At 40.4% G+C, this 10,298-nt stretch overlaps 1 long non-coding RNA gene across 1 annotated transcript; it reads left to right on the plus strand.

Annotated features, from left to right (window-relative positions):
- The first annotated feature begins 2,168 nt into the window (after window positions 1–2,168).
- Window positions 2,169–5,157, plus strand: LOC134758667 (uncharacterized). Its single transcript, XR_010134103.1, has 3 exons — window positions 2,169–2,235; window positions 2,365–2,481; window positions 4,776–5,157. It is a non-coding gene; the product is annotated as an uncharacterized lncRNA (long non-coding RNA).
- The last annotated feature ends 5,141 nt before the right edge of the window (window positions 5,158–10,298 follow it).

The raw sequence follows: 10,298 nt of genomic DNA on the forward strand, positions 1-10,298 counted from the left end.
AAAAAAATATAAATTTGATATAGATGTATCTATATATCTGTCTCTAAAAAATTCTGTCACTTCCATGAGTTCACATTATTGCTGAGATTTATTTTCTTGCAAGATTTTCTAATAACATGATAGTCCTTGTTTTGAAGCTGTCAGGTAGTAAAACAGTAATTTAATTTGGCAATAATATATGACATTCTAAGAAGACGCATTAGAAGGTTTTTAAGAAGTGTACTGAAATATTTTTGGAATGTCCTTCAAACAGGCAAAGTTTAAACTGGAAAGAGCAAAAAGTTAAATATTATATATTTATAAAAAGTCAAACTATTTTTTCCTTACCTGGTTAAAAAGGTGTTACCAAGGTCGCAAAATAGCTTTGTATATGAAAAAATTTTTTTATTGGATTAATTCCTAGTTGTAGTTTAGCTACTTATTTTTGTTTTTCATTTATCTTTTTCACCTCTATGTAGCTTATGTTATTAAGTTATGTTATTAAGTTTTTAAATAAAACCTAGGAGGCTTCTTAATTCTTTATGGAAAATTCTGTGAGAATAACTGGCTAAATTTTAGAACTACAACCAAATAAGATTGACATAATAATATGCATATACATTGCTCTTTTCACATTAACAATAATAGATTTGTATCTTCTAAGATATCTCTGAGAATAAAATTTCCAGCCATATCATCAGCTAAATTAACTCAAATTTACTATCTGGATTTGGCTGTTTAGCTTGTAGTTTAAAAGTTAAAAGGTTTGCTATTTCTTGGAATCAAAGGTTATTTAATGAAAGAAAATTAATTTCAATAAATGATGCATTTAAAGTTTTTTCCAATAAAGAGTGTAAGAGATTTATCACAGGTTCTAAATAACAAATTTAATTTCCCTAACATGTTAAGGAGAATTTTGGTTCCCGCAGAGGACTGAGTGGACTAACCATTTATAATAAGACTGACTTTAAACTTCCTTTTAACTTGACAGTAGTCAATTCTAACTTTATTAAATTAGAATCCCCATTAATTCACCCATTTTTCTTTCACCAATTTTGTTTTATAATTAAGGTTTATCTGCAGAGTTCTGTTTTGACCGTTATGCTGAAAGTGCTGAGTTCTGCTGTTTGCCTTCCTTCAGCCTTTCTGTCTGAATGGCTTCCTGAATCTTCTCAGAGGTTTTCATCTGAGCCCATGATGGGGTTCTAAAAGCACATTCTGTTCATGTACTGGGATAGTGGGATGTGAGGGCATAGAAGTTCTTCCTGAGCATGAGTCCTTCATCCTCTACCCACTGTCTTATAAACCTGTCTCAAATTCCATGCACTTTTGGACCCACTTACTTGAACTCTCAGGAGCAGGTACTTTGTCACCTCCAGAGGGAAGGTCAGGATCCTCCTAGCAGGTACTGCTGTGTACTTGCCCCTGAGCTAGGAGCTTTGCATTTGCTCTCTCATTTGATCCCCTCAACAACCCTACTAGTGAGGAAATATCTATTTCATACATGAGGAAACTGAGGCTCAGAGAAGGCACTGGCTACTTAGCTGTGTGCTGTCACCCTGTTGAAACCAACGCCTCCTGCCTACACTACCACTGCCTGTATAAACTGGTACCACCCATGGTTATATGGCAGAAAGCAGTGCTTCGAGAAAATGGACCAGCAATCGCCATGTGTTGAACAGGCTATGGGCAGGAGGAAATAAAGCAGTTATAGCACCTGGGGGTGGAAGTCAAGGCAGTAACCAAAATAAAGTGGGAGCACGGAAAAAAGCTGGGGAAATAAAAAGGTTCAAATTTCACATTTCCTCATGAAGTCCAGATCAAGTTGGAGCTTGTTTAATAGCAGAAATTAGGCAGCCAGACCTGTCTGTAGGGCAAAGACATTTTTGTTGAAAAGCCCAGCAAGTATTTACTCTGCTGTAACAGAGTCTTTTTCTAACTCCAGGATCTTTACTTTGTGTGCTCTGTAGAATGAAGTGTGCTTGTTTGGGTGGGGATACATTTACACAGTTCTCCATGTTTTGTTTCATCTTTCCTTTCCGTGTTGTTGATCTCTTTTTCCTTTGCTCTATCCAAAGATATCAGCCAAAGAAGCCAAGAAAAATGTTATCTTTACTTTAGAGTTAGGGATTTCAGATATGGGTAGATGGCTCTGTTAGGCAGAAGTGTCAGAGCTGGTTATAGGAAAACCAGGCGGCACATACATGATCCCAGACACCGAAGTAACCTCTGTCTCACTCCTCCACTTCCAGCAAGGTATTGTGCTCTGAGGGGCTGATGAGAGAAGGTAGATTATGGGTCTGCCAAGGCTTTTTACTGGTCTCTGTTTATCTTTTTTCTGAGTGCCAATTCAGCATGATCTAGACCAGGATCATTTGTTTGCAGGGATGGAAAACAAACTGAAACTGGCTCAAGTGAAGGCTCACTGGAAGGCTTACTGGAAAACTTACTGGAAGGATGTGAGGAGATGTTCGGGAATCTATTTGCAGAAAACATGTTTAGGTATAGCGGGAGCTCTCCCTCTCTCACATTGTCTCCCTCACTGAAACCAGGATTGCTGTCTATTTCCTTGGGGCTGTTGCAGTCATGCTGTCTTACTAACTGTAGTGTTGTGTTAGCTACACGACTGCTCAAGTTTATTTTTTTGAAAAATTGTGTTCCATTTAGCCAGGATGATGCAAGTTGTTTCAAGAAAGGCTATAAAATGCTTGCAATAAAAGTCATGTTCATTCACATTCATTAGGAAAAAATGAAATAAATCTATGCTGCATAACTTTTCTCATGCCAAGTGCGGGAGTGGAGGTTGTCAAATCAAGACTGGATCATCAAGTACATAATGATAGGGTGCCAAAATTCCAAGGAGGTTGGGAGTCACTGTTGTTGAGGGTGGTCAAAGAATTTGTTTCCCCACAAGGCATGTGGCTTTGGGCCAGCACACCTCATAATTCGTTCTCCTCTGTTTCCCACATCTGTCTTATAATGTCTCAATTTAATCAGGGGAATATGGAGCGTGAACTCTATTTACCCTTTTAACATCCAGGTAGATATTTCTGAGATACATGGCAATGTATCAGGGTTGAGTTTGCTGCTCTGGTTCTTATCCTTTTTTTTTGAGACAGGTTCTTGCTCTGTTGCCCAGGCTGGAATGCAGTGGTGCAATCTCAGCTCACTGCAGACTCTGTCTCTGCCTCTCAAGTTTAAGTGATCCTCGTGCCTCAGCCTCCTGAGTAGCTGGGATTACCAGCACCTGCCATTGTGCCCAGCTAATTTTTGTATTTTTAATAGTGATGAGGTTTCATCATGTTGCCCAGGCTGGTCTCGAACTCCTGGCCTCAAGTGATCCACTTGCTTTGGCCTCCCAAAGTGCCAGGATTACAGGTATGAGCCACCATGCCTAGCCTCTGGTTCTTATCCTTTTGATACATGGTTCATTCATGTATCAAATATTTGATAAAATATTTGACCAGATGTCAGAGTCTAGAACATCAGACCCAGATAGTAAACCAGTGGGTCATAAATAGCTACATGAAGGGCATAGAATCTAAACAGATCCAGAGTGAGAGATTAAGGTCAAGGAACTGGAAGGCATATCTGGATTTATTTATTTTTTTAAAAAAATACAGTATTTGTTTGGATGGAGAATGGAAATAGAACTTGCAGTTTTGGTTATCTGCAATGCAGGTTGGCCACTGCTATTGCTGTAACTCTGTCCTATTGTCCTACCCATACTACTGTTGTAACTTCCAGAAGGTGGGACTTGATGAATCATGCACACTTCCAGAGTGTTTGGTCAGGGTGACCCCTGGGTGCAGCAAGGATGGCCAATGCTGTTGGCATCAAAAGGCCAAGAGATGACTTTGGTCAGATTAGATAAAGACCATTTAGGGCCATGGAGATATGGAAACAATTTTCTTCTTTCCTAGAAGATGATGCAATAGATGACAATAAGCATTTGGGTGAATCTCTCCAGCCAGGTTTGAAGGCAGTTTGTGTCACGTAGTGGGTGGGTGGATGGGGAAAGTTAGTTCTAATTACTATTCCAGGGCCCTACATCCAGAGCCTTTCCATTTTAAGGCAAGAGGGGGACTAACATTCCCAGTTCATTCGCAAATGACTCAAGAGAATGGGACAGAGGAAAGGGAGATACCACTTTTAATTCCCCCTGGAGGAGTCCTAATGTCCCATTAGTGTTTCAACTGCTTGGTCTAATTCAGGTATGAAGTACAGTGGTTTGTTTGTTTTGTTTTTTGTTTTTCATAAAATTGGTTGATTGATTAATAAATTGCTTGCTGGGCATTGGGGAACTAAACATGAAAATTATATGACTTTAACCCTGAAGGAGGTCAGAATCTAATGCGGAAGATGGATATTTATGATATATAACAAGGGCAACAATAAATCTAGCACAACATATAAGGAATCTTCCAGGCTTTGTATTGGACAAAATGCCTCTGGGATGTCCTTTCCCTGGAGGCATATATGGGCCCAATGCCAGCTTCAGCTATTCTAAAAGAGACCTGAGTCTAAAGATCACACATTATCTCATATCAGGAGCCATGCTCACTGACTGAAATTTCCCAGTGGCCACCAAGCTATCATTATGGTCCCTATAGACCCATTAATTATTATCCATCCCACTTTGCTATTTCTGGATCGGACACTTGACAGATAATGTCAGGAACAGTATAGCGTGTGTTTTGCCCAAATGATCTTTAAGACAGCCTCGTTCCCAGTCTGGCGGTTGTGTGGGAATCAGCATCTTCACTTCCTGATTTCTATTACACTCCTTCCTACAGCCCTGTCCACCACAGCCAGCTGGCTGAAGAGCTCAAAAGGCAAGAAATCAGCAAGAGAGAGATTTGAAGCATGAGAAATGAGCAAAAAACACCCAGCACATCATAATCATGGACAGTTTAGCAGTACATGAAAATAGATGGTCCTCACCCCAAGGGACTGCAGTAACCCTGAATAAACAGGATGTCTCTCACTTTTAGCAGTTCTTTCTGTGCTAGTATTGGGGAAATATATTTTTGGCTGCATGCAAAATGGTAAAAGACATCTATTAAGAAAATGAAAACAATGCTTCTGTTTTAGACGAAGCTTTTGAAGGTTTAAGGATCACCTATTTATTGACAAAATTGTTTCCGTGGCTTAAAAATAAAATACAAACAAATACTACAGGTATTCTTGCCTTCTCATTCTACTTAAAATCACATGTCCAAAGACTTTCTTCTCTACTTAAAAACAGGAATTAAGAAATACTCAAAAGAGATCCTAGACAAAACTAACATTTCAGCAACCAAAGATAAATCATGCTTTTAGAAGAAGATGCTAGGTTCTAGAATCTCTCTGAACACCGTGTAGCACTAAGAAACTACAATCACCGGCTGAGACCTTGATCAAATAGTGGCTAACATATAAGATGCTTATTCTAGTCAGGCACACTTCTAAGAGCTGTATATATGCTAATTCATTTATTCTCCTAGGATATAAAGGATCAGCAGATCCTTCAGGCTCTGGTATGTTCTGAGATGAGTTAACCCAGAAACTGTCATCGAAAGACAGATTCAGCAAAACGGAAACAGCCACCATTTTATGTAAATGTCCCTGTGGCTTAGTGCTAGAGACCGGACATTTGTGCCCTTAGGGGAAAAATGATGAGGTCAGAGCAGACTGGGTTAGATCAGGTCTGGTGCTTTTGTTGTAGATCCTGGAACCAAAGATGATCTTATGGAAAGCCAGGTAGACAGTTCGGCTGAGGTATTCATCCATAGAGACTGGCCAGAAAGGCACAGTTTGGGTTGAAAGTGTGGGCACACGAGACCAAAGCAAGAGGGCTTGAAAATGGGGTAGATGCAGGAGGCTGGAGAGAAGCCTCAGCCCCTGGGACAAAGTGGCAGGTGCTTTATCCAGGGTGCTGGTGTCTGGAGTGCTTTGGGAGGACCCTGTGAAGGGCATGGTGCCTCCAGCAATGTTGGGTGCGCCCTCCCATAGTTCAGTGTTCCAGAAAAAGGATGGGAAGATTACAAGAATAATAGCAGGCAGAAGTTGTGCCAAATTTCATCCTAACACAAAATGTGGTTATAAACAAGGGTAAGGAGAGGGTTTTCATCTCCTGCTTTAATCCTGGAAAGCTCTGCTAGACTGTGATTCAGTCTCTCTTTTTCTAGCGGTTCTGGGGTTGTGATTCTTAATAGTACCTCACCTAATTTTTGGCATCCTTATTCTTGTGATTACTAGGGATTTTCAGTTGTTTAAACCCTACTTGGCTTTCTCTAATGAACACTAATGCCAAGTTTTTATCACTAAGCTCATAGATTTGTCAAAGAAATGGTGATACCAAGAAATTCATTGCAAGTTACTACCTGTAATCCATGTGTAGGGTGTTTGGTGTGTTGTGGTGTTCTTTAGTTTCTAATTCCTTATGTAGATGTCTAAAAAAGTGTGACCTTTATTTTTCTATTAAGGGCCAGATAGTAGATACTTCAGGCCCTCTGGGTAACACTCAACTCTGCCACGATAGTGAGAAGCAGTCATAGACAAAAACATCTAATAGGAGTGGCTGTGTGCAATAAAATCTTGTTCACAAAACAAGCAGTAGTAGGATTTAATATGTGCTCCATAACTGGTGATTTTTGATATTAATACATAAACAAATAACCAGAAAAATAAATGTCATACTATCCATGAGCAATGTGGCTTTTTTGTTTTTGTTTTTGTTTTCTTTTTAACTTAGTCAATTAAAAACATTTTCTTTTTGGAGTCAGGGTTTCACTCCCATCACCCAGGCTGGAGTGCAGTGGCACAATCATGGTTCACTGCAACCTTGACTTCCCAGGCTCAGGTGATCCTCCCATCTCAGCCTCCCGACTGGCTGGGAGTACAGGTGTCCGTCACCAAGCCCCACTATTTTTTTCTTTCTTTCTTTTCTTTTTCTTTTTTTTTTTTTTTTTGAGACAGAGTCTTGCTCTGTTGCCCAGGCTGGAGAGCAGTGGTGTGATCTTGGCTCACTGCAACCTCTGTCTCCCTGGTTCAAGTGATTCTCTTATTCTCCTGCCTCAGCCTCACCCAGTAGCTGGGATTACAGGCATGGGCCACCACTCCCAGCTTTTTTTTCTTTTTTTTGTATTTTTAGTAGAGACAGGTTTTCACCATGTTGACTGTGCTGGTCTCGAACTCCTGACCTCAAATGATCCGCCTGCCTCAGCCTCCCAAAGTGCTGGGATTACAGGCATGAGCCACCTCGCCCAACTGATTTTTATCTATTTTTAGTAGAGACAGGGTTTCACCAAGTTGCCAAGGCTGGTCTCCAACTTCTGGGCTCAAGCAATCTGCCTACCTGGACCGCCTAAAGTGCTGGGATTACAGGTGTGAGTCATTGCGCCTGGCCAACTTTTTTTTTCTTAATGGCCTTTTGCTAAAGAATGGGGAGAGGAGGAACCATTTGCCTGCATGGATCTGTAAGCCACTGCCCTTCCTCTCATATCTTATCTTTACAACTTTGGAAGCCAATATTCTGAAACCAAAACTTCGTTCCTACTTTAAAGATACAGAGAGGGCTGGAATGTCCTATTCCAGGTTTCCTTGAAAGAGGAATTAGCTACTTTTCCCCTCCCATCTAGTGAACTTCTTTGTACACAGCGCCTCTGGTAAGAATTCAGTTACTTCTCCCGGTGGCCACTCTTCTTTTGTCTTTCACTTCATAGGCAATAGTGACCAACTAAAAAGTCTTAATACTTTTACTTTTTTGGGGGTGACATGCACATAAAGAGTTAATAGATTTAAAGACTAGGCAAATACCATTTCTTTTAAAACCTGAAAAATATCAAAACAAAACTTAAATGAAAAACTACTAGAAGATCATTATCCCAGCCACAATCAAGTCCAAAGGTTAAACATGTTTGCCTTCCTTATCTAAGGAATGAAGAGGTACAGACCAATGGGAAGAACCTCATCAACTCTAAATTCTCTTTAGCAATTAGCAAATTTGCCACCTGCTATTGGTGGAATCGTGTCCCCCAAAGAGATATGTTGAAATCCTAACCCTTGATACCTGTAAATGTCACCTTATTTGGAAATCGGATCTTTGCAGATGGAATCAAGTTAAATTGAGGTCATTAGGTTGGGCCCAAATCCAGTGTGACCAGTGTTCTTATATCAGGTTGGTGCAAAAGTCATTGTGGTTTTTGCCATTACTTTCAGTTACTTACTTACTAACTACTTTCATTACCACAATTATTTTTTTCTTTTTTTTGAGATGGAGTTTCGCTTTTGTTGCCCAGACAGGAGTGCAATGGTGCGATCTCAGCTCACTGCAACCTCTGCCTCCCAGGTTCAAGTGATTCTCCTGCCTCAGCCTCCCGAGTAGCTGGGACTACAGACACATGCCACCACGCCCAGCTAATATATATGTTTATTTTTTGGTAGAGATGGAGTTTTACCATGTTGGCCAGGCTGGTCTTGAACTTTTGGCCTCAGGTAATCTGCCCGCTTCAGCCTCCCAAAGTGCTGGGATTACAGGCTTGAGCCACTGCACCCAGCCACCACAATTACCAACCTTATAAAAAAAGAGAAATTTAAACACAGATGTATACACAGAGGAGAATGCCATGTGAAGACACAGAGACAAATAAGGAGAAGATGACCATGTGACAACAGAGGCAAAGATTGGAGTACTGTCTCTCTAAGCTAAGGATCACCAAAGATGGCTGGTAACTGGCAGAAGCTAAGATAGAGGCAGGGAACCAACTCTCCCTCACAGCTCTCCAGAAGAGACCAACCTTGATGATATCAAACTTCCAGCTTTCAGAACTGTGAAATAATAAATTTCTGTTGTTTCAAGCCACCTACTTTGTGGTAACTTTTTATGAAAGACCCAACTAACATACCACCCAGGGGCTGAAGTGAAATAACTCAAAGACATTCTGTAGCGTGTTCCCCTCAGGCCATTTTTATGAAATGTCCTGCTCCTTACTACTTACATATCTCAGTAATGAAACCAAGTTAATGATCCTGACTGTCATCAGGAACCCATACCACACACAGGCTACCCTTTGGTTTCACTTTGATTTATCTTTTATTTGGATAATCTGGGAGTTTTAAAGTCAAATGGAGAATGATCATTTTAATACTTTTCCTTTTCTAGTTATGTGAATTCAGTCAATGCCCGGGGCAGTTTGGCAAGCTGTCAGTAACTGATAACATGACCGACAAACCTGATACATCAGCTATTGTTCTACTGTACTAGCTTCTTTGGGTACTATGAGCTCATGAAATACAACAAAGCACTGTTCTGTCTAAACTCTTCTGAATATATGGCTCGTGTTCATGGAACTTCCATTGTCTTAGTCTGTGCCTGTCAAAGGGGCAATTCTCTGACATCTTTGTTTTCTTTTAGAGCTTTCTCCCCTAATTTGATCTATACTTGACAACATGGGTGTAAAGAGCACCATGTCCCTGGTATAGCAGAAGCACACACAGGCACTGCAAAAACCATTCTTCAGTGTTGGACTGTTCCAGTGGGCCTACTGTAGAGCCAAAGGCAGGGAATTTCACAGGCAGAAGAATTATAATAGCTAACATTTATTGAGTGATTCCTATGCACCAAACACTCCTTTGGGTGCTTGCTAAAGGATAACTCCTTTCATTTTGACAGCAAGTCTATGAGGCAGATACTATAGGTATCCTCACTTTAGAGCTAAGGAACCCGAGTTAACGTGATAAGTAAAACTTGCCAAGATCACAAGACTGGTGAGGGCCAAGATATGAGGCCTGCTGCTCTGGCTGCAAAATCTTGTCTTTAATAGTTACCCTGTTGGCTTTTTACCTGGGAAATAAACTCTCATATGTTGTAATGTTTTCCTCACCAAAACTGGTGTTTTTTTATGTCCTTTTCAGCTAATGCAAAATTTGCATCTAAGTATTTGCCCAAGATGGCAGGATCATCCTTGCAGGAAAGGCACCGAATCAGACAGCCTCTGGATCCCCGCTCTAGGGGATTCATGATGTGATCATGATATAGATGTTTATATATCATGATCATTGAGCACTGTGATGTCAGAGCCTTAATCCTTTAATATAACTTTAAGTACAGACTCTTAAGCACCAAGTATGGCTAAAATACATTGCTTACCTACTATCTCGTCAGCACTGTTCCATATGCTTTAGTATAAATTATTGCCTTTAATTTTCACATTATCTCCACTTTATGGATGTGAAACTGAGACTTAAAGAAACTAAATGGTAGGCCAAGCTCACAGAGCTCATAATGGCAGAACTGAGATGTACTTTTATGCAGGAGATAAGAGGGGCAATGCAAC

The sequence above is a fragment of the Gorilla gorilla genome, chromosome 5 (genome assembly GCF_029281585.2).
Source record: "Gorilla gorilla gorilla isolate KB3781 chromosome 5, NHGRI_mGorGor1-v2.1_pri, whole genome shotgun sequence".
Classification (NCBI taxonomy): domain Eukaryota; kingdom Metazoa; phylum Chordata; class Mammalia; order Primates; family Hominidae; genus Gorilla; species Gorilla gorilla.